We start from the raw sequence: 25779 nt of genomic DNA, 5'->3' as shown, positions 1-25779 counted from the left end.
AGAGCATTACAATTCAAGTTTAAATATATCAGATCTTTCTTGTCAAAGCCTTTTGTGTGTGGGTATTAATTTTTCAAGTAGATGTGGAATCAAGCAAACATTTGACAAAATGGTTTCTAAATATCTCACGAAAAGTTAAATGCTAAATTCTCACCTCAATCAATGCTATATACCATCCCTTTGAAGTTATTGGAGAATGCTTTGGCAGCAAAGACAGACTTAAAAAGATAGAGAAAGAGAGAGAGAGAGAGAGAGAGAGAGAGAGAGAGAGAAAGAGATGGACTGTTTGTGGAATGGGGGCAATCATTGACAAAGAGTTAGCATTCTCAACCACATGAGTCTTTATGTCAACATGACTCTCACAGCGTGACTTGATACCTTACTGCACTGAGAAAGACAAATAAGGGCACTTCATGTTGAATCTAACATGTTTACAGTCTTTTAAGGGCAATGATCAAGCTGTTCCAGCTGATCATCTCTTATTTCCGATTTCAACATGAATATTACGTGAATAATGATTGACTACTATCAAATAATAATAATAATGATGAAGTCTTGTATAGCGCCGGTATCCGCCAAGTCAGGCGCTCATGGCGCTTGCTCCAAAATGAATACATAATTCAACTTAAATTTCATGGGTGCACCGCTCAATTATTTTGCAACTGGCAAAAGTTGATGTTATTAGAATCATATTTACTTTATTGAATTACATATGAAAAGGAAATGTATACAGGCAGAAACAAAAATCAGCTTTTTCTGACATTTTAGCTTTCAGTGTAGTTAGCTGCATGAAAGCCTGTAATAAAGGATCCACCTAGGATTTTTTTCCCATGAATCTCCCAACATGAGGCAATCTAGTTCTGTAGATTTATATCCTATCCCTGTTATATACTCACCACCAAGGGGGGCATATGGTATGGTCAGGAAAACAAAAATGTTTTCTGCCAAGTGAAATAATATAGATATTTTTTTTTTCTGCAAATATACATGGCATAATATCAAAACCAAGTTTGTTGGTTTTTTTTTTGTAGTGAGTTGTTTGCAGATCTGAATGTACCACAAATAAAGTCTAAGAAATTGATAGTGGCAGTGATGATTATTTGAAGAGTTTGTTTGCAAAAAACTGATAAGTCCATATTAGCCAAATGGAGATATTTGCGATTACATGTCAAGAAAAATAAAGAGAATAATATTAATAAGAAAATGTTTGCTTCTTTTGACCATAACTTTAAAAATGTACCTTTATATGTGGTGACCAATATATCATTGAAAAGGTATTATTTTGTACTTTATGACAGAGACTGTACTTCAAAATCGTCAAAAATGGATTTATCGGTTTTTGCGAACAAACTCTTCATTTCTTAAAAATGTACATGTACTTGATGATTATAGATCATGTACAACTAAGGGTTCCAAAGTTTGTCAAATTCATTTTTTTTTTTTGGTAGCATTCATACTTTTCATTCTAGAATAACAAGAAGATAATGATCAAGACTAGAAATCTTGTCTCCCAGAAGTTCTACTTTATCATCATAAGTCAAAGCTGATGTAGGTCGGTGTCAAGATTTTCCCTTATCAAATCAAAATTCCTATGAAGCTAGCTGGAGAAGAATGTCTGTTTCATGTGAACGTCTGGTATGGGAGAGAGTATTTTCTATTTTGCCATATTTCATGACAATGAGAGATACTGATCACATGTGTGGGATAGTAGCTGAATGTCCCACCAACCCCCCCCCCCCCCCCTTATCCTCACCTCAGATACAGACAGAATTCACTGAATTGATGTGGTCGTTCTGCTTTCTAATCAATATTTGTGCAGCATCTCTTTGTTCTGAAGTTAACATGTTTGCCAAATCAATTTGTAAGAACAGATATATTCCTATGACAAACTTCAAACTGTTAAAAGGAATGCATTAAAAGTCTGATGTGGAGACTAGACTTGTGAATTATTTTGTGGTTGAGGCAGGAAGTGTCCTAGTCTGAAATCAAAATCAAACATAATTTTTTAGGACTGAGATAAAGGAAGAAGGAACAAACAACACTCTTTTATCCCTATCCCTGACTTTCTTCTCTTACAAGGTTTGTGTATCAAGGCATTTTCTATTTCTTTTGGTCCTCATTGAATTCAACTTTATAGAGCCAAACACATTAATAGTAAATAAACTTTTTTGGAGTTTATTCCTTATATCACTTTATTTTAGACTGTAATGACGAAGCAATAATTATCAAGAGTGAGTTATAGTCTTTAAAGTGTAAATGAAATCCATTTTTTATGAGGAGTTATATTGTATGTGCAATCTGATTTTAAAATTTAATCAAAAGCTCTTTACTTTTTGGCATAATTTTGGCCGATTGAGTACACTAGTAGTACAAGATTTTATCCAGAATCCTGACCTTTTAACACCTATGACTTGTTGTAATTATCTCCTAGATTTGGTGAACATGTGCTGGAATCACGACTGTAAGAGTAATTATTTTTGGTGATGAAATAGCCTTTTTTATGGCACCAAAGGCCTTCAATAGACTGCTATATTCTGTCAGCCATAAATTTTGTAAATTGACTTAATGTACGCTTTCTTTCACCCATTTTGGGTTTTTGTAATCAGTGCTTTACTAAGCCAACCAGTTATTCACACATATTAAGATCTTAAATCATAGCTAACATTCCTGGGCTAGTTACCAACAAAAAACTCGTCATCAGGAGCACGTGGCTGATAACGATGCATCACGTTGGTCATGATGCCTGGGAATGGGGACAAAGCTGAGAACCATCCAGGCCCAACAACGACGGACCCTTAGGGGTACGAAAATTGCCAAGGCAATTACTGTCCTCCAGATTTTGTATGGCTTTTGTTGATGCTCCCTGTAATAATGGTGGTTATTGGGGTAAGTGGATTGGGGCAGGGTGAACTCACGCACAAAGTAATCACTTCTCAGACATGAGACGGAGCTGGAGTGATGTTTGCAGACTAGCTCCTCTTTGGGGTAAGGGGTAAAGAGAGTGGGGATGAGCATTTCAATGCTGCTCTGAATAACAATAAAACTGCATGTCCTTGTCCTATTGTGTGCAAGAGTTTTCCCCCTATTGTGAGTAAAGATGAATTTTGGGAGATGTTTTGAACTAAGGACAAAGGCAGCTGTAACCCAACATATTTTTTACTTCTTCAATAAGCTGTTTTCATTTCTGTGCAATATGTCTGCTTTGTTTTGTTCCTCAGAATGGGATGGCAGCTTGAAAACAGAATAACAAGAAAATGAGTTCAGAATGAGAACGTACAGATCATTGAGGTGGAGGGGGTTTGATATCGAGCCATGCTACAGGCTTTGGTAAGATATATTGTGTAATGCAAGATGGCAAGTCTACAGCTCATAAACTGCCTCAAAGCCCCTTGATCACGTTGTTATGAAGGGGAGGATAGGAGCCCGTAGGGATGTTCTTGCCTAACTGTCTAGAAATAACCTTTGTCACAATAAACTAAATCTGCCATTGCCTAATTCAAGCTTGCATAGATTCTCTGAAAATGCATGCACTGAAATAGAAATAGTTAGATTCTACCATAGATATTAGTTCTTCATTCCTTTTCTAGACCACTGATCAGATCTGTACAAGATGTCATGTACTTGTACTCTTCATCGATGATAATCTGACCTTTGTTCCCTTCTATTCATTTTCTATATGTACTCTTTACAGCCACATGCACTTTTATTTTGTGATTGTGAAAGATAGTTGATTGAGAGGTGATCATGTCGTAATGATACCAAAGTGTGAAGCCAGGATGAGTGTCTGTGCTGGTCTTTATATCTTGAAATATCTTAGGAGATAGCAACACTTTTCTTCCCACATTATCATGACAGTGAATGCTAGTCAGTCTCCATTAGAAAGTGTGGGATTTAGAATCAGTAATGAACTTAATGTGAATAATCCAAATCCTGTCTGTATTTAGCACTGGAACGTCTTCCAAGTACGTTGTACGGTTCATCGCTAGAGTGAGGCTAATACTCTGTTTACTTAATGATCAGCGATCATTTAACAAAAAGAGGGCATGTTCGTGGCCCTGCCCCTATTGTCATCACTAGGGGTGTGGAAAAAGGGGGTGACAAAAGCCCCCCCCCCCCCCCCCCATTTTACAAGCTCTAAAAACCTTTACAATTACACCTGCTTTGTTCCTTGCAAATACGCTTGTCTGGCCTGGGTGTGAGTGAGTGTGTATTGGGCAAACCACCGTGAAGGAACGTACAAATCGAAGAAAAGGAGTGTTTGAGCTCGCCTTCTTTTTGTGTTGTCGTTGTTTCCCTTCCCATGACGGACTTTGACTAGCGTTTGCTTGGCTAGAGAGGAAATGTGAGGGTAGTATAAAAGAGGAGGAATTGTTTAGCCTACCACATGGGCTCTGGTGTTGAGTTCATTCTCAAGTTTAGCTGCTCTCCATTCTACTCAGGATTGCCTGCATCTGTGCATATGTTCCAAAAAGATTGACTACCACTCTAGTATGCCTGAACTCCAGTTGGACAGAACTTAGCTTGGAAACTGACCTCCAGTCATCTTCCAAGGTGTGCTGTGGAGAGTGACATCCAGGAGAGGATTGACATTAATCCCACTGACCAGATTGACCCATCAATAATCAGGAGTGGACATTCAATGTGCATCTTGTCTCAGCAGTTCCTGAAAGAAGTGGTTTTCCTCTTCAAGACATCTCATGAATATGTATGAAGAGTTCATACAGGCTGTATATTGGAGAATGTAGAAAGTATCCATGAGAGGGAAATTGGAGTTACTCCGGGGAAACAGATTGTTTATGATGCTCGTAATTATTGCCATGGAATACCGGTATTCATCACAGATTCTCTAAATCTGATTTCATTTAGCTTGTGAGAATTGAATCTTTTCTGTCATTTTGCTTCCAGATGATGGTAATGTTTATGCTTCCATTGTCAAATTCCAGACTGACAGCAAACACTCTGATGACATACTTGGTACCTGGGATAGTACATACAGTATGTCTGCAGCAAATGATATGACTGACAAACAGATTAACATTAGGTGAGGAGGGCATTCTATGGTGTCTGTAAGATGGGGCACAAGTGTCAACTTTATGTCAGATAGAAAACAGTGGTATCCTTATCTTGACACATGCTAAGGATTGGACTTCCAGCTTTATGAACTTGTTTCCTGTCTTGTCCAATCAGTGACAGGGTCAGGGAACTTCTATGTCACACGATCTCTGATTGGCTGTCCATCTGTAGACGATTTGTACAATGACCTCCTAGTCAGCGTGGGAGGATGCTACCTGTTAAGCCTTCCTGGTCATCAAAACAGAATGTGATATCTAGCTCACAAGCACTCCCACATTGATTTTGGATTCATACTTATGACCGTGGTTGCCGTGGAGTCTCTGTCGGCCGGAGAGTAATGCAACTATTTGAGACTTCCTGCCTACATTCGTCAGAAATGATTGGATTTGTTAGCTGATAATTCAGTGTTTGGAGCTTCTTAACATGGGAATCACTGGATTATGTCAGATCCCAAAGTGATATCTGTCAAATTTTTGTCAGAAATTTGCTCATAACGCTAAATATAATCCATTTGATGACATATTGTGACTACTGTGACCTTTGTTCATCAGTTGTTGTTTTTTTTAGCATCTGCAGCAGAATATATATGCATTTTTTATCAAATATTATTGCAGCTATCACAATCGCCTGAGAAAATTTGTCGACGCTTCACAATGGATGCATGGATGAATGGCCAGGAGTGAAAAATTGATGAAAATGTGATGACACAAAACTATTTCATATTTGAGATTTTGTTGTCTCAACCCACGACAATCCCAGCTCGAGTCAGTGGATATTACATTTTTCCTTCGTTGTGCTTCCCTGTCCAGACCTAGTTTTTGGTTTTTGGTTTCTTTTTTATTGGCACAGAAAAGCCACCTTCTCATTTTGTCGATTGGATGACATTACCTGGCCTGATCCTCGTTGAGTTTGATGTATTGCTTTCTGCAGGCACATTGGCCTGGGATCATAGAAGCCAAGGGGAAAAATACTTATTCACGCTATGCTAGGACCAAGCTTTGAAGAGAAGCATACAGTAGCCTGCCAGTCCATTTGTCACCTCTGATCAGAGTGGAGTTGTTCTGCGGAGCTCCCCCACCCCTACCCCAAAACTCCAAACGAGCGTAGAGACACTTTGGCCTTGACAAACTTCTGTTCTCTTGCGCTCTCTGAACTTGTATTTCTGCATGAGCAGAGCTGGTGAGATTGCACCTGCAGTTTGCACTTGACAACGGTAGAAGCCACTTTCCCCCCCCCCCCTCCGTCTCTTTCTCTCCCTCTTTCCTCGGGACGACCCTGCTCGTCTTTTGGCATGTTCAAAGTATTGGTGACAAATGCTTCCCTGTGTGTAGTCAGCTCCTGCCTGACAACAAACTCTGACTGTGACGAGCTACAGGGAGGGAGACCAGACTAGACTACAATAGGCAAAGAAACATTGAACTGGAGGAACGCTCATCATACGATCAGCCACCTAACCACCATTTCTTTCCTTGAAGACTGCCAGTTTGTAGAGGAAAGCAAGACATCGTATGCAAACTTCTTCTGCATATGTTTGCCTGAAAGTGTTTCTACACCCCTGCTGTGCCTGCTTGTCAGTAATTTAGAGAATTCTTACCACAAACTTGCTTGGCCTGATTTTCTGCACTTCGCTGTGTGACTGAAGAGGAGTATCCCCAGTGAAGAGTGAGCCACTTGAATGTGGAGCCAATTTTGTTTACCGTTGAGGTGGTACTCTGGATTCATCGTTTCCTCCTCTTTCACCTGTGATTAATGGTAACACTACAAACCGAAGTATGGAAGGTGAGTGAGTGAGATCTGCTTACTATGATTTTATATGTCTTGTTCATCATTCATAATGTGTGTTTCAACTTTACAGCATTTTGATGGATAAACATATATTTTGTTGCTGCAATATTTTCAGAGTGATTTAATAGTAAACAGCTTTTATTTTAAGAGAAAAAAAATGAAGAGGTAGAGAGTCATTCTAAACTTTGTGTCCACATGTCTGATGCTAATAGTGGTGAACCTGTCAAAGGTTATATTTTTTTCAATTGCTAGGAACACACCACTCAAGATAAGATGAAGGAAAAATGTGAAACCTGCTAGTTTGATAGGAAACTTCCAAAAGGGAACAGAACACACACCCCTTGTGTAAAGATGGTCGCTCTATACAGGTGACAGGAGGCAGATAGAAGTGGTAATCTAGTACTAAATCCAAGTTTGGTACTCTTGTCAGAGCACTTTGACCATGATGATGCTTATGAATACACAAACAACTCAAAAACATTTATTCATGTGTGCATGATGCTTGCTTTCAGCTAACAATAGAAGCTTGTCTGCAGAAAGTTCATGTAAGGTCAAATCAGCAACACCAAAAATACACAGCAATAATCTTTATGTTCCTGAGTGAGCAATGCTGGTGATTTTAATACTCCTGTTTAATACAAAGAATTTGATAAAATTCATGATGTCTTTGGATTGATTCTGCTTTCTTCTTCTGTGAGAAAAGGTATGAGGAAACCGTCTTTAGAAAGCTGTCAAAAAGAATATTTGAGATACTTGTGGTGTGATAGGGTCACATGACTGGAATAGATTATTCAGAACACACATTGGATGTCGTAAGATGTTGCAAGTGTGCTCAGATGATCTGTACTTCATAGCATTTGCCTGGTTCCATTTAAACTTCAATATATCTGCCACTTCTATATCACTTTGGTTATCATGTTCATTTCTGTGGAATGAAATAACTTATAGTAAAAATAATACTTTATAGAAATATAAATATTTCTTTTACCCTTCTGATCCATATGTTCCCAGAACCAAGCAGGTTGTTGAATGGGATCTTATCATGCAGGACATCACCCAAGACAACTCGTTTGATTTTACAAACAAAAATGCTCTGTGTTCCTGTGATTTTACTGATTGTATTCGTAAGTAACTTTGTGCTTGAGGGTTTGTTTTCTTTTTCACAATCTCAATGATCTGTGGTGAACATTTGAAGACTATAAATAACTATTTGAATAGATTCCCATAGTTCCAACCCCAAAAATTGTGTAGGAGCATGCTGTTTGCTTCACTGTCTCTGTACCTTGACAAGCCACGCAGGAGTTTATTGTTAGGTGTTTGTTGCTATGACGACTCTACCGGATACCCTGCATCAATCATTGAATGCAAGTGTTGAGATGTCAGGATTCTGTGTGTACTGTTGAGGAACCTATTGCCAAAAAGTGTTCCTTGTAATCGTACACTCCCGTCTTTCTCTACTGCCGTGCCTTGAGCTAGGGGGTGTAAGTGCATGGTATATCACCATCCCAAATCTTGCTGAAAGACTGCCATGGTGTACCAGCTAAAAGAACCACTACTCTTTACTTATGTATTGTTGTAGTGTCAACTCAATAGACTCCTTTTGATGGAGGAGATACGTTCCAAGCCAGACGACAGGGTTTTTTCTGATATTGAACCTCATTTTTTGCCAGTTCTTTATCCCACAGAATTAGGATATGCTCCAAAAGAGAAGAAGAAAAATAAAAAAGAACATGAAAACAGTGGATGAGGAAAAAAAAAGCTGTGATTATTTTTCAAGTGGCAGTAACATTCTTTCATAATGTGCATATCAAAGTGATGCTCTCGTACAAATATCCTTCCTTCAGAATTCTACAAATTATTTCAGTATTTCATGTTCTGCATGATCAATCTTATTGCTGCTAAAGGGAAAGAAAAATAAATTGTGATACTTATTGTTATAGTTGGTATCAATATATCAGCATGGTCATGTCATCTGAAACATGAATACCTCACAGCACAAGTCAGCATTACAGGTTGTTAGTAGTTGATGTCTATAAGAAACTCTTAAAGTGCTCTTCAAGGGAAAGCTTCTATTTGTACACAGATGGACAAACCAGTCTAATATTTCCCACCAAATAGATCTGTCTCCATGGTGATTCCAACACTAACAGAAAATTTCCAGTGGCAAACAGAGAGAAGCTTCATTCAGATTCAGAGAAGAATTTATCTCTTATCATGTGTCGAAACACATTTCCAAATGTTTTAAGAGTTATGGAGTGCTCTGACAAGCTGTGAAACGAGTTCCTTTACCAACCACAAACTGCAAATAACATTCTATATAACGGCTGTCACCAACTCTCTGTCTTTTCAATCAGACACTCAACTCTCAATGCACTTACATACAAGAGTACGTCATATATCTAGGCATCGTGGTGATGGTGAATATAAAGTCAAGCTGAGTTCCATCTCTCCAATCGTGTGCAGTAAGTCAAACCATTCAGGTTACATATAAGCACCCAGAACTGAGCAAAACTTGATGGGAAGAACTAGCACAATTGCCAAGGGAAATTAGATAGAAGTTTGCTTCGACTCTCGAAATAACTTGATCAGCATGAAATGTGTTTTGAAGCCTGTTTACCAAAAAATAAAAAGAAGAATATAAAAATCTGATAACTGTGAAGTCCCACTAAAAGCCTTACATTGGTAAAATATCATGGTACATGTGTTTTATTGTGTAGCCAAAGTGTGAATTGAGTTGATTGAATGCTAAAATTTGACCATTTGACCATCTGTGGTATCTTGCGTTCAAATATCTCCAGAGTTTCCTGGAGAATAAAAGAGGCTTCAGTGACCATTAAAAAAAAACCCCAACAACCTGGAATGGCATATCTGAGAGATACATTTAGCCGTCGATCATGTCATCTCATCAAGTCACAATATTTGAAGAAAATTGAATGAATAGACCAGCTTGTCGTGGAAGGATGTTTTATATCCTGTCTAAATTTATCTCTGTCATGTCACTCATCAGTCAATAATGTCATTTCTTGCGTGAGAATTCTCTTGTGGAGAAGTCTTTAGATATATACTTCACAAGGGTTGATATTTACAGGATTCATGAAAATTAACAGTGCTGCATATGGTCTCTTTGATCATGCCTTTTGATTTTTATGGTATATATATCTCCGTAGTGTCTTAAGTTGGCCAGTTTACTAATGTAGTCAAATTTCAAGTCAGAAAACTGGAGACATTTTCCTTGTATGAGAGGTTAGTAATAGTTGATACCCTCCACCTGTATTTTTATTGCATTTCAATGTCTTGGATCCAGTTTGCATGCATAAGTTACAGCTATGTCATGAAGCTTCAGACATGCTTTGTAGATGTCAGCAAAAGTCTTATTGTAGAATTGGAATGTGATAGCCAACTTTTCTATTACATGTTTGTAATTGATTTTCTTTCAATGAGATAAATACCAGCAAATACAATGAAATATTGATATTGACTAGAGGTAGGAGAAATCTTCAGAGTTTGCAGAGAGTAGTCAGTATGCCGTGGAGAACAGATGGCCTTTATACACAGGTCTAATTGCACACAAACACTTATAACTATAGAAAATCAAATCTGTCTTTGAACAGATGGTCCTTGTACACAAGTTGCCCCCATCTCAGGTTGGACTGCATGTACTTCATGACACCTGGCACTGCAATCATCAGCCAAGTTCAGAAACTCAATTTACACTCCCTCACCCCCATTAGGTACCTGGTCCTCATTTCCTGCTCATTAAATTGATCCCCTGTGATGCTCAGTGGGACCTCCCATTCACCAGGTCACCTGGTACTGGGTAGAATTTGATGAATTACGAAGGAAATTGTGTTGATTTCAATGGAAATCTACCACAGTCATCTCGGTCACGTCACGCTATGCAAGGGATGATGTGCAAATTTTGACGCATTATGAATGATAACAGTAGCTGTACGATTTGAGGATATTTGATAATCAATTTCAGTGCCATTTCATTCATTGTGCAAATCTGGAGTACTTATCAGTGTGGTCAAATGTGTCATAGTAGCTGTAGTGGCTACCTGCTCAGAGTGACCAATACAAATATCTCAAACAGAGAATAGGCACCACTGACAGCAACCTGTCTATAAAGGCCATTTGGCTGTGCATTTGTCACATCTGTTTCTTTCTGTCTCTTGGCTGTTTTTGACAGATTTGACTCTCCATGGATCATTTCTTGCTGTGCATTTCTATAAAACATCCATTCAGGGACTGTGTGGAAACTTTCACTTAGAAGTGAAAATGAAAGGCAGAAAGTTCATCATGTAATGATATTGTATTTAGATTCAACTCTTTTCCATTCCCGAAGTATTACTATAAATAATCTTGTAACTGAACTTGGTGGATAGTGGCCATATTTGTAATTATGTGTGTTTAATGTGCTTTTCATATTTCAAACTAATGCATATACCAACTACCCAACTCTCCTTTAATAAAGTGGATGGGATCACTGCTTAGCAGCAAATATTCTTTGTGTATATGACAGAATATGTAGCAAAGAAACTATCACTAACTTGAAATGAACAGTGCTAAGTACAGTTTTTAGGTTTGAGTTGCATGTGACTGTTAGAGATATTTGTCAATTTTATGCTATTGTATTATTATTATTCAAGGTCAAGGCTTACACTGTACATTTTGTATTTTGATTTATTGAAAGAAAACAAAATTTGAACAAAATACTTCAAGATAAAATTGAATTACCCTTTTGAATAAGGAATGCTTCCTTTCAAACACATTGATGCACTGAGGTCTATTGTTAAACATATGTCATGATGTAAAATTTGTGAGATGTTGAATCTGGGACAGAGGGATCCCAATTCCCTTCCACTCATCCTGTCATCCACCCATATTAAATGGGTCATGTACCAGTAACAGGTGCCCCACCAAGGAACATGCCTTTACAAGATGACTGGGTGAATGTTATTGTTCTATGTAACTGGACCATTTCGTCTGAGAAGATGTTCTCTCTTTGGTGGGAGTCTTGGTGGTGTCTGCACCTCGCAATGAACCGGATGCAGGCACAGAGGGAGAGAAAGAAAGAAAAAAAAAACCCTGAGAAGGTAGTGGAGTGCTAGTGTCTCAAAAGAACAAAAAATAACCACAACAAAATCAACAAACTGCAGACAAAAGTTCTCTTAGCATGCAAACATCTCCTGAGACGCAAGAACTGCCCGGAACAAATCCAGGATGACTCACCACCCCCCTCTGGTATTAGTGGCTGCCCAGTGTCTGATGAAAGCCTTTAAGTTTAAGAAGACTTGCCTTTTGTGACATCAGATGAAGACACATCTCTTGAAAAGGAGATAAGTGTTTGAGATCATTCTTAGACTGCCCGCTGCAAAGCTGCTACAAAGTCATCCAATATTGCTGTCTTTCTCTTGACATGTCTAGAAAAAAAACAACAACAACTTTACACCAAAAAAAGGAACATAGCATGTAACATGTAGGCCGATAGCTACCCTTGACACACTTCATTGCAGTGGAAGAAAAAGGTAAACATATTTTAATGGACGCACAATAATATGAGAGCAACCAGGACCATCATGGAGACCTTATAAAACACTTTATTAGAGTGTTCACTTAAATGTTTCTGAACATGTTCTCTCATTTTGAATCCATATTGTAAGGAAATAGTATCAATTACCTAAAGTTAGGGACAGCAAGCATACTTTAATGAGGCCCTATGTTGAAGGTGAATCTAGACATCCTACACCAGTGCATTCATTGACAATCCAATTATTCTTTGTATATAGAAAGTGTCATATTGTCAGGCCTATTCTGAATGCAAATAGTTATACTTTGAAACAATATCATGTTTATTGAAAATCAGAGGGAATGAAAACTTTTTGTGTGTGATTCTTACCTATGTTGTATGGCTTAATGACCAGCAAAGTATTGTGTGATGGTTATAAGAATAAAAAAGCTTCCAGCTTTGTATATCCTATTAACCATCATTTTGATGTGTTTGAAAGCACTATGTTGTGTAAATGACATTCTATCTTCACATATATTTCATGACTGTCTACAAAATAACATCAAACGTCTGAGCAAAATATACTGGCATGAATCCAAGAAAACCTGCATTCCAAGATATACCAGCATAAACCATCAATGTATGTAGACACATTTGATATCTCAGTTAAATTAATTATGATTCACAGCTCATAAATGTGATATACCCCGACTCAGGCTCTTCTAGTTTACCATGGTTGCACACTGACAATGTGTTGTGCGCACCAATGTACACTATACAGACACAAATTGGCTGTGTAGATATTTACATTGGGATAAATAGAGAGGTCAAGAGGTGTGTATAAAAGAAAAGAGAAGACATTTTTTATGCCCTATTCTGGTGTCATTTGTGTGGCAGACTGTTGTCAAGGGTAAATATTTACTGGCAAATTTGGAAGCCAAGGTCAAAGGTCAGTGGCAGCAGGATCTGAAGTTCCTTTGAGGTTGCTTCGCCTGGGGCACATTCCTCAGGCATGATGCACTTTGCTTCCAGGTAAAAAAAGAAATCGAACACAATGAACTCATTCAATGGGATAATAAGATCAATCATTGATTTTTTTCTTCTGTACGCACCCTTCCTAGTAGATCTTTGTTGTTATTAGAATTTGTGTTCAATGTGTGGGAGATTTCACCCCTTACATGCGTCATTGCGAGAGTTCAAATGACTGAAATCAAATTTTGGTGAAGCAAAGTCGTGGAAGCCTGGAGAGATCATTCTCAAGTGGATTGTAATGGAACTGTGCATTTCACGCAGCAGTGAAAAGATCCCATGATTGGTTTGCTGTCCATGAGGTATGACTGAATGCAGAGTTTTGTTTTCCAGTGTGAGAATAATAGGTCCACTTGCACTGCTTCACAGCATGATATACAATGTATATATGGCAAGGATTTCTTACGACAGACATTGATACAGATGGCTGCTTATTCAAACAGTATGAATCACAGGGTTTTAGACTACATGTTTGTCACTATCTGAAGGACATCTTTCCTTTGGTTTGTCATGAATTTACTTGCTTGTAAAATTCAGCAATACCAACTGAGAAGATGAGAAAAATGCATCTTCAGATTTTTCGTGCAACATCAGATTTTTTTTTTTTTTTTCACAGAATATGATGAAAGTGAACTTTGCTGTTTGCTTTGATTTTTGTGAATCTAGTGGATTTGTTGATATATTTGATATGATGATTCCAGAAAGGTAATGAATATCATTATGAAACTGTTTGCTTTCATATGTTACCAATAATTATTTGTGATCTTTCTGAGCCTTTGCTACATTGAGTTCTTCCTAATACCAGGATGAAGATGAGGTAAAGAAAGGAGGAATTGCTAGTAAGGAGATAGAGAGAAGGAGATTAGCTCTAAATATGTCACGTCAGATTATTGATATTCTTAGCAGGTTTGCTCGTCAGTGACTGGGCTTCTCTGTGGACTCTGAATCTAGTTTAACACTTGCTGTAGAATTTGTGATTTTTGTTGTGACTCCATGGAGGTGGCCAAGGTTTCGACCTGTGTAGTCAACATCCCTGGTGGCTGTACTTGTAAAATCCCAGCTTTATGCCTGCTCTATGGCATTTACAGTTGGGACGTGTTTATGAGTTTGACAGTGCCTGAACTTCTCAGTCTACTATTTTTTACCCCTTGGAGAAAGAAAAGACAGTTGAATGAAGATGACAGTGGATGATACCATCATAAGTGTATAGTTTCTGAAGTTATTCACCCATTCTGCATTCACAAATGTGTACTTTGTGTTTACAGCAGGAAACTGAAGTCCTTCAAAGCTGAAATTGAGGTGTAAAAAGAGACAGTGAAACTCAGATGTAATATCCAGTATCTTCTTCTTCCATGCAGCAGTGACGTATATTGTACACATCAATGCCGTGTGACCTGGGACGCCATTTTTTATTCCCACTGGGCATTTTGTGAAACCATTCCACTGTGAATAGTATTGATTATTTTCTCCCCACTATTTGATCGCATCGTTTTCTCCTTCTTTTCTTCCCTTCCTCTCGTAACTGGTCTTTATTGTTCCCAATTCAATAGTGTCTGGCTGCATTTAAAGGGTAACTCTATTTATGCAAATAGCAGTGACAAAAGCGGAAGGATTGAATTTAAAGACTGCAAGTTGAACTCCCATGAATCTTCAACCCCTTGCTCTCCACTAACAACAATGTTTTCATTTGTTCTGTTAAAAAAAAAGGAAAGGAAGGAAAAGAAAGATAAAAAGGTGCAAATTACCCAAGGAAAGTAGGAATGATTTCTAGTTTAGATATCTTATTATGCTGTTGTTTCCTTTCCAACATTTTAAGCATTACTTGGATACCTTAAAGGAATAGGGAGGTCATTATTATCATATCCAATTTTTAAAACAATCTGCAGTCAAGTTTCACTGCTGAAGTAGTTTCACTAGCATTATGTCACTTTAGGTAATTAAAGTTTACCATCAAAACTTGAAGGGCATTTGATTTGGGGTTCATCCATGAATGTGATCGCTCGCATATTGTTTACTCTCCAAAGAAATATGACTAACAGACAAGTCCTGTTTGTTTTAAGAATGACATATCAATGGAATACGTTGTTTCATTTCCATGAATTAATGTCTGTATGTTTAATTTGACACACCACAGCGCATTGCCATGAAGTCTGTACCTCTTGGCCTGGAGCATGAGATCATGTTTGTCAAAAATGTGGAATTTGGCTGGCTGACAAATGTTTACACAGGAAATGTGGTCATGGTTTAGTGATATTCATTCTCATGGTGGTATAGCCTCTGTTTGTCTTGAGTTTTGTGCGGAAGAAGAAATGAGAAAACCAGGAAGGGATGAAGTGGCAGGTATGAGTGTTATTTTATCCCCTCTTCTGTGAAATTCAAAACTTAGTGTATACTTGTCTCATTTCTCCTTAAGATATAAGGATAAATCTAGGTAATGACTGGCATCATTTTAGATATTTCCCTCAAAAGAAAAAAAGAGGAACTGTGTGAGCAGATTTACAGCAATTTGTGAAAATACAGTCTATATATTCAATAATTTTGAAAATCTATGAAATGCGGAATCTACCATATCAATCTGTTTATGTCAAATCAGAAATGACCATAAAAATTGGTTTCTCACCAGTAGATAGCTATTCATGTGATGACAGGCAAATTACTAGTAACATTGAGTGCTCAAGACAAAATGCTGGTAAAATACAGTTGGTGTATAGGCCTACATGATATTGTAAAGGTAGTTCATTTTTACTTATCTAAGTGCTAGTATTAAAATCATTGTGTTTGTAATACATCCAAGCAGTCAAACATCAATTATGGCCCATGTGTGTATAATCCTTCGACAAAATAGTTTGGGACACATTGATGTATATATTCATTTTTTTTTAATGGAATTTAGAACTTCACTAATTAAGATACTAAATGAGGATTCAATGAAATCAAAGTTTCTTCCTAATTCACTTAGGGGGGAAATCAGCTTGATTGCACAGCAGCATACAGAAAGTTCATTTCATTGAGAGGTGTGAACTTTCTTACATCAAGGATGTATCACAGTGGTAGAGGCATTCACCAATCAATATCCCTCAGCATCATGAATTATTCATGACTCTCTCTCTTCCACTCCAAAAGCAGCCAAGGTGTCAAGATTTCATGATTAGAGACCTCTCTGTCACTCAGTGCTCACTATCTCATGTCTAGGTGTTGGTATATTGATGTCACATAATATGTTTGCTTGACTTTGCTGTGCATATTTCAATGTATAGGCCTATAACTGTCTCTCTGTTGGTATACTTTCAACTCTTCTTTGATCTGATTTAATGATAACAGTAAAACCTGCCTTAGTGGCCACCTGTGTATAATGGCCACCTGCTGTATATGACCACTTAAAAGAATTCCACTAAGAAAAAAGCCATATTAAAGACATATTATTCATTTCATTCAATTCCACTGAGTCAATGGGATATTCTTTCTCTATTACTTTTTTTCTGTAATCTGAATGCAGCACTCTGGTCTTTTCTTTTATAAATGCCATGTTACTATGCATACATTTATCACAGAGGATCTCCATGACAACAAGTCTTGTGTAAGAGGTTGTCATGGCAACCTGCACTTTACCATCAAGTATGTGCTCATAAATCATTAATTTTACTGCTGTCACCTGTCTCACCTGTCTCACCTGTCTCACCTGTGTGAATCTGAGAAATTCACATTCTTTTGGTTGGATTACATTCTTGGATTTGCTTCTTATGCCATCAGACTTGAATGTGCTTCTTCCATTATCTTTGCATCTGTCAAACACTTGTTTCTTATGTGCTACTGTAAAACATGATATATTCGCGGCATGAATTTTTCGCGAATTGGTGCCGATGGCCTTTTTTTGCGGCATGACATTTTTGCGAACTGCCACCAGCATTCAATGCATGTAGTGTAGACAAGAACTTTCGCGTGCATTTTAATTTTAAAATTAAAATGAACGCGAACATTCCTTGTTTTACTGTTTGTAGCACCAAAGCTTGCTTAAAAAGAGGAAAGTTCATTATAATTCACTCTATTTGAAACTTTCTCCACTGATCCTGCATCTGACGATGGAATGTGAAATAGCTGGAGTCTTGTGTGCTGAAAATGTTCAGCTTTCAATGTTCAGCTTTCAGCAGCCAAACAATGGCTGACTGGTGCTGTTGATACAGCCTGTCACATGACTCTATGTCTGACCCCAAGGCATATCCCATGTGTCAAATCATAATACAGCTTACATTCCAAGAAATCTACTCATGTTTAGTGAAGATGGGGAGACTGGTACTGTAGGGGCATGTAGTATGGTGACTCAGCTTGTGATGTTAGTAAGCTTTAGGTACCTGTTGTTATTTTCTGCCAGATCCATTCCTTTCCCTTTATCAAACAAACAGACAAACAAACATCCATTTGCAAAAGAATGTCAGATAAGTAATACCCCTTTCAGGTAATCGTGGATGCGGATAATAGGAGCACTAAGTCGTAAAATTTTGATTACATGAACGGGAGAGGAGTAAAAAAGTCCGCATTATTTTGATGCTGCTATTATCCGCATTATTGCAGCATGAGGAGTTGATCAAGAATACATGAACGCGTTTTACAACTTATGCGGACTAACATTCCACAGTTCGGTCAAAGGTCACTCGATTTCCCGCACAACAGCTGATTGCTGAGCTTGAGCGAGAGCTGTGCATACACGTGAGTCCCGTCCTGATCGCGACTGCGTTATAAGCAGTTTTGCAGTTTGTACACGCACCGTTATATGAACGGGCGCTCGTAAAAGTAGTGCGGACTTCATGGGATATATGAACGCGATTTTGATTTCTTCATCCGCATTATTTGGATGCGAATAATTGAACCGCGATAACCTGAAAGGAGTATTAGATGCCATACAGCCTAGGTTCTTGTCACAGTAAGATCCTTTAATCTAATTAGTGCCCATCTCATGAGTTTTCAGAATACTTTGATAAGTGTTCTTGCTGAAATAACAAAGTAATCAATTTGCACTATACTATCATGCAGACCAGTTTAGCCACTTTCTCTCCAAATGAATGATTTGAAGATGAAAACTCATTTTGAGCCTTGATATGTTTCACTGAAAAAGATGGCAGTCATGTTTGACATAGTTTATACTGCAAAATGAGGGATATTCTCATGCATTTCAATTTCACAAATTTTGCGAGAGCTGAGTTTCATGAAATTAAAATGCTTGCTAAAGACCTTGTCTGCACTATATGCATTGAATGTTAGAGGCAACTCGCAAAAATTTCATGCTGCGAATAAGGCCGCTGGCTCCCATTTGCAAAAATTTTATGCCGCAATGATTGTTTTGAAGTACTTCTTGTGACTTTTGTGATATAGCTGTCTTGAGTGCAGTGGTTGCCATTCTGTGCAGAGACATAGGTATTTATCCATCATATGTTATACTAGTGTATAAACATTAGTAAGTATTTGTGAAGAGAAGATTGTAAATAAGATGACACTGTTTACTACAGTGAGCTGCCCTTATCACTGTGTCAAACAGTTCTTATTTTGTCCTTGACAGTCTTGTTTTCTTCGCAGATACACTTACCCCCCCCCCATCATCTTCTTTCTTAAAGCTATGTTCTTTTTCTTTTCTTTTTTTTATACATCAACTTCAAGGAGAACAGAACATTTCCCAGCAATATACTGTATATGCAGAATATTTCACAAGGTTTTTATTTTTGTGAATTTCGCAAGTCAGGTGCTATTCGAGAAATAAAAGACACGCAAAAATAATGACACTGATCCCAATATGAATGTGATGCACACGGGTATATAATTTTCTTCGTTCAGTGCAGTACTCCACAATTGCGAATTTAACCACTCGCGAAATCATCGAGAAGTCCCGATTCGCGAAAATTTCGACTCGCTAAATATATGCCGTATACAGGAGTCAGTGTCTATTCTATTCTTTGTAATTATGTAGGACTTTGGCAGTCATCAACAGAAAAAGAAGAATTGTTCCTTTCAGTTATCGAAGCCTCCAGATACAGAAGTAAGATTTATCGCGAAGAAGTGTAATTTTTCAAAGTGCTGAATTCTTGCATCAAGTTGGGTTTTCACTACAACTTAATGACATATTGTCCTTCATTTAGTGTCCATATTTAAAGGAGTGTAATGCATGGGATTAAAATCAACAACTAAAGAAAATATTGCTTCCCATAACAGAAATACACTGAATAGGACCTATGATAACATAATCTAAGCTGGAAAATCACTATAAATCAATCACCTGTGAAATCGTGTCATGACAATTTGCAAAATATTAAATACTCACAATTAGAAATGGCACATACACGTTGTATACCGTATGTCAGCCTCAGGGATTTAGATGAGATTATATGGACATGGATACTTAGGACTGCTATCTCCAAATCACGGGCTGGGTTACTGTAACACCGGGAATTTTCATGTGCATGAAATTTTTGCAAATTTCATGAGGAGCCAAGTAAGTTAAAATGCCTGCAAAAGTTCATGTCTACACTATGCACTGAATACCAGTGGCAATTCACAAAAATTTAATTTTGTTAAAAAGGCCGTGTCTGCTCCAAGTCGCAAAAATTTCATGCCACGAATATTTCTGGTTTCGTAACGGTGTAATTTGAAGTGTAATGCTTTGAGTCTTTGATGCTACTTTTTATTTGATTTTCCAAGTATGATTAACTGTAGAAGGCCAGTGATATTGCAAGACTTCCTTTAAATGGAGGAATGTCTTGTATCAGATGGTCAAACATGAGTCAGTTGTTTTGGTTGTATTTGTGGCCTAGGAACAGGGACAAATTGTTTTGATCAGCCCCTAGTGTCTCTTAATGGTCTTTAGCTAATCTTCCTTGGGATGTCATCCTTGGTAGGGACTTAAATAGTAGACTCAATAGCTGACTCTCCAGACGTTCTTGGAATATATTCCTGGTGATAATGTACAAGGCCCTGACGAGTGTAATGTATACAGTAGTAGGACAGAATTAGAAGAGACATGATTTTTTTTTTCTCTCTCTCTCCTTTAAAGGGATAGTATAGTATTAGTGGAGATGAGAATTGGGCTTTTAACTTTTTGTGAGATAACAAGAAAATACTTATGATATAGTACAGAGCATACCATTTTAAGAGGAATTCAAAGTTTATTTGATGAAAATCGGGTTTGGAATGACTGAAACATCCAAAAACAAAGTAAAACAAAGCATTCGTAATAAAGTGTGGGTCCCACACTTTATTAGAATTGGTTTTTTTTTGATATCTCAGCCATTTCGAAACCAATTTTCATCAAATAAACGTTGAATTCCTCACAGAATTACATTCTCTCCCATATTTCATAAGAGGTTTCTCATTATTTCACCAAAAAATGTTAGAAACCCCAAATTAGGTCTCAACCAAAACTGTATGATCCCTTTAAGCTAGATCAGACAAATACATGCTTTAGGCTGCCTTGAGAAGTGATTTTTGTGCTTTTCAATGAAAGAAACCCAGCGTAGGACTGAATGAGTAGAAGGAGATTGATTTCAGACATGATAATGATATGCTTTTTGATCCTTGTCTTATTAAAGATTTATTCAGGGTCATCTACTGTTTGAACAATGTCACAGCATCTCTCACACTTTTCATGGCAGTTCTATGTATAACATTTTGCTCAAAGTGGTTCTCACAAACTACAGTAACTCTATTATTGGAATGTTATAGTGTTCAGTTTGGTCGTACCGACGTTTAGAAGCCAAATTGCACTTCTTTCCTTTCTTGTTCTTTGATTGGGAATAATAAAAAAAAAGGAAAAAAAAATCTGTGGACAGTTTTTGCAATGATTGCTATGACAGAATACTGCGTTGAACATTCATAGTGAATTATCTATACATAATAGACGTGTTGTACATGCCTGTCATCTGCTATACTTGTATGATAGATGAACACACACATACAATGGCAGCATAAATTATCTTCAGTTCTTCAGCCTTAATGATGCACCATTTGTGCTTGTCAGCTCATTAGCATGAATTGCACCAGAAAAGGATTTGTGTGTGTGTGTGTGTGTGTGTGTGTGTGTGTGTACTTGCTTTCTATGTCAGATTTTTAGATTTGTTTTTTACTTCTGCTTTTTGTGTGTGCAGCTTGGTCTGGTATGATTAGAAGAACAATATAAGCCCTATGTCAAAAGAAAAATACCTTTTATGACTGGACCTGGGTTTACTATCTGGAGCTGGAATTAATTGACATCCTTGAATATCAATGATGCAAATAGCTGATTTTCATTAAAAAAAAGACAGACATAAACTCAGTATCATCTGACTGCGTATATGGAAAAAAGAAGTCCCTGGAGTAGCCTGTTTTTCAATATGGTTAACATAATTTATGTACTGTATTAAATACCAAGCATGAAGAATCTCAGTGATGTTGCCATCCAGAAATAAATGTCAATTTAAGATTTTCCTGTCATCTTCAATGAGACAACTCTTTGAAGTGCTTCAAAGTCTTTGCCTCAGTACACACACTTTGCCATTCTTATCATGCTTTAAGGATTAATGCAAGCTGTAGGGCCAAACATCCTCATACCATGTATACTTTGTGTCCATCTTAGAGACTGTGGATATTGAGAGATTTAATCCCTTGGATTAGGGGATTAAGGATTTAGGGTAATAATCAAGAGGTATCCTGTGGAGCTGCCAGGTGATGGGTCACAAAGGAGCTAACAGAAAAGGGATGATGTTAGGGACAGCTAGACCATTGTGTCCTTTCTCACTCAGAGGTCAATGAACTCAGGCAGCCGTAAAGAAAAAAGGAAGGACCATGGTAGACCCCCCCCCCCCCCCCCCCCCCATATGAAGGAGAGTGCAGCTTTGTGGTTTTGATTGAAGAAGGAAACAAAAAATGGTCTTGGGCCATCGCTTTCACTCAGTGGAAGACATTTACAAAGAAAATCACTGGGGGGCTTGTAGGCTTAAGCATTGGACCATGGGTACTCTGAAAGCTGCTACAATGTCAAAAGCAGGCCCTTTCTCCACAAGCCTGTTTAATTTCTGTCAATTCTCATCAAAAAGACACAACTTGCAGAACTTACAGATGAGCCAGGAGCACGACTCTCAGTATTCGAAATGTTTTCACCAATGGGTTTGTATTCTCCTCTCTTTTTTCTTTCTTGAACAAAATAAGGAAATAAGATGACCAGCTGTGTAGTAGGCCTATATATCAATGGCAGATTGACTTGTTCTCATCATTGTAGTATTTTTCAGCATGGACAAGTTTACATATGGGGTAGGTTAAATAAAAGTTTGTGGTTGCTTGATTTACAGAGCCTCCACACAATTCAAAGAATATTGAACATTGTTTCTTACATTTTGAAACAATTGACATCCCCTTGTGATATTTGATAGGAGAGATTAAAAATGGGAGACTTCGTCAAGATGAGACATAGCATTTCTACCATTATTAGCCTTTGTGTTTCTGTACATTTATCTATTTCCTTGTTTTGTCTGATTGTAGTAATGGGTTATTTCTATAATCAGTTGCAAAGTACAGTTCTCTAATATACCAGTATTACTTGATTGTAAGCTTCAGCAGATTAAATGACACACACAGCTTTTTATTCATAACACAACAGTTCATGTCCCTGACGTAGCAACAACCATTATTCAAATAGACAAGTCTATCAACTTTGTTCTCACAAAATGTATTGACGCTGTGACTTTGCAGGAGGTTATGCCTCAGTGTGAGGTTAAACTGCCCCATCAACACCTTCTCTAATGATATAAATTGAAAAAAACAAGGTTCAGGTGTGATAAGGGTTCATGGTTTAATGAGTGATTCATTAGATTGAGTCAGTGGTCATCTGGAGGTAAGAGGGCAAAGTCTGTGTTTGTGAAGCGCAAACACACCACTCAGCATGCTTTATGCCAGCCTGATCTATGTCCTCTATGCTATCATTCAAATCCTGATTTGTACGCCTGGACGTCATTGTTTTTACTTGCTCAATAACCTGCACGGATTAAAGCAGCTTTTCCCAATAACGACATCCTACTCCATGATTCGTAAGGATCTCCCCTCAGAATCAGTGCGGGCATGACCACACGTAAGTGAAATACTGTAGAATGTACTCTCATATTACCAGTTGAGAATGACTTCTGAGTATACTGTAAAAGTGGTTTCTTTCGCGTACAGAAACTTTCGCGGTTTCCATCGGTGCCGACTTTTTCGCGTGTGTTTAAATTTGCGGTCGGTAATGATAGCGTTGTAACAAGCGACGAGTTCAAAACATTTTCGCGTGATGTTAAATTCGAGGTTCAACCTCAAAGCGCGAAAAGCGCGAAAATAAAACCACCGCGAAAGAAACCACTTTTACAGTACTCGGGCAGGTGTCTGTGGGAAATGTGTGTTGTAGCAAAATCAGTCTGTCCGCAATGGGTTAAAGTTTAGTCTAGTCAAAATGTGTGCACAAACCAAGAAGCTATTTACAACGACTGCATACTGTGAAGCATTTGCCATTAAGAGTCTTCATTCTAAAGAAAAAATCATTCCAATCAAGTAAAGCTCCCCTTCAAATTTGTGGGGGGAAAAGTCCAAAAGAAGTAGACTAATAAGTATATTGTATGGCTAGCTCTAAAAAAATGATAAAAAGAAAACTTAAAAAAAGAGCACATAGAGAAATAGGTGAGGCAGTGAATGTGTCATTTATTGTCCTAAATCAGAAGCGTGGTAATCTGTGTTGTCAGTTGGTTCATTTCAGTTGTGAAACACCAAGATGACAGATGGTTGTGTATTATCATAGCTCCCAACCAAGTCCTAGGCAAAACAGGAGGAGATATGATACTCACAACTCTATCATTTTTGTCTGCAAGAGGAGAACTTTGGTCATGAACCCTGGATATTAAGTTAAAATACTAAGAATCTCTCAGCAGAAATGGATACCACAGTAAGAAATACTAGAGAGGATAAAGACACATAGCCTGGTGTAAAGAAGTGACTTTTGGAATGTTAATCTTGTTAGATGCATTCTGTCCATGACTGGTAGCATGGAGAACTAAAGTATTCAGTTTGTGGGTCATTGCTCTATCAGGTATCGCATTGATTTCAACCTCTGGAGGTAGAGAAAAAAACAATCTTTTTCTTTCTTTCTTTCTTAGTGATATACTCCTCAATAGAATGAGTTCTGCGCACTTAAGGTAGTATTCATAATTGTTAATATTAACATGGTATTACAGGGTTGGACACTAACTTTTTTTTCATGTGGCCTGTTTGGGCCACTAAAATCTTTGATTTGGAAATTTTGGTGGCTCGAAATAATAGGAAATATAAAAATTCATTTTGGATACTATGTGCCAGATCTGGCCACTGAAAGACAAATTTGGTGGCCTGAAATCAACTTCTGTTGGCCCCAGGCAACTGGGCCACTGCAATGTCAAGCCTTGTTTAAAATACCACAGTATGGTAGTTTGTTAGCACTATTCTCATTAAAATACCACGGTAGGTAACTAATATACCAAGTTATTCACTTCGTATAGTTTTCATTCAGATACCATAATATTTCTTGTAAGCATCATAGTCTTTAGGAAAATGAATGCAGAGCTGACTTTGTTCCATATTCTGTGCATCAATTGTCTGATTTGTGGCTTCGTTTTTTTCATATAGATAGAATTCAATCAGGGCAGATCATTTGCCAGTTTGGCCAAACTATACCACAATACATAATAAGTTACTGCACAACTTTACTGACAGGTGAGGGAGGATGGTTGAGGCAGATGGTTTAGAAATCTGCCAAACTTGGCTGAGATCCACACTTTTGACACATGCACAAAATGCTGATGCTTTCTGGCCAATCTGGTAGAGAAATCTTGGACACATCTGGCTACTGCATTAGTCTACATTGTCAAGATGATGGTTATTACCCACAAATTGAATTTTGATCGATCTCGTGATTCTTGTATTCTGTCTGAGAGACAAACACAATGGCAAGAGATCACCGAGTATTCTTGAAAATGCATTAACTGCCATTTAACAGGAATTACATCTTGCTCACATCATGGACCTACGGGTCCATGCTCACATCCATGCAGACTGAATGAGCGGGGGGGGGGGGGGGGGGGGGGGGGGGGGGGGTAGATGCAAAAAAATACACAAACAAACAAGAACCAGAAATTCTGGAAATAGTCAGAAAAAAATCCAACCTAGGAGCCTTATGTAGTCTTGATTTTTTTAAACAAATAGACACAGACTAAGTGAGGCATATATATCATGGGTGCAGTATGTGACTTGAAGATTGTGCAAACATTTCTGCATATATTTCATGTTTATTAAGCCTTAAAGAGATTAAAGAGATTTATTTCTTTAAAAAAAGGCAAGAAAAGCTTGAATATATTATGATACAAGTTCATTCA

General features: G+C 37.8%; 1 protein-coding gene across 5 annotated transcripts in view; it reads left to right on the top strand.

Annotated features, from left to right (window-relative positions):
- LOC139741558 (SRC kinase signaling inhibitor 1-like) overlaps positions 1–25779 on the top strand; it is a 158501-nt gene that overhangs the window by 31398 nt on the left and 101324 nt on the right. The gene's annotated exons all lie outside the window — the stretch shown is intronic.

The sequence above is a fragment of the Diadema antillarum genome, unplaced genomic scaffold, assembly GCF_040938485.1.
Source record: "Diadema antillarum isolate AM-2024a unplaced genomic scaffold, OU_Dant_1.0 seq00000934_RagTag, whole genome shotgun sequence".
Classification (NCBI taxonomy): domain Eukaryota; kingdom Metazoa; phylum Echinodermata; class Echinoidea; order Diadematoida; family Diadematidae; genus Diadema; species Diadema antillarum.
Note: the sequence above shows the minus strand (reverse complement) of the source record. Positions and strands in the feature narration are given on the sequence as shown.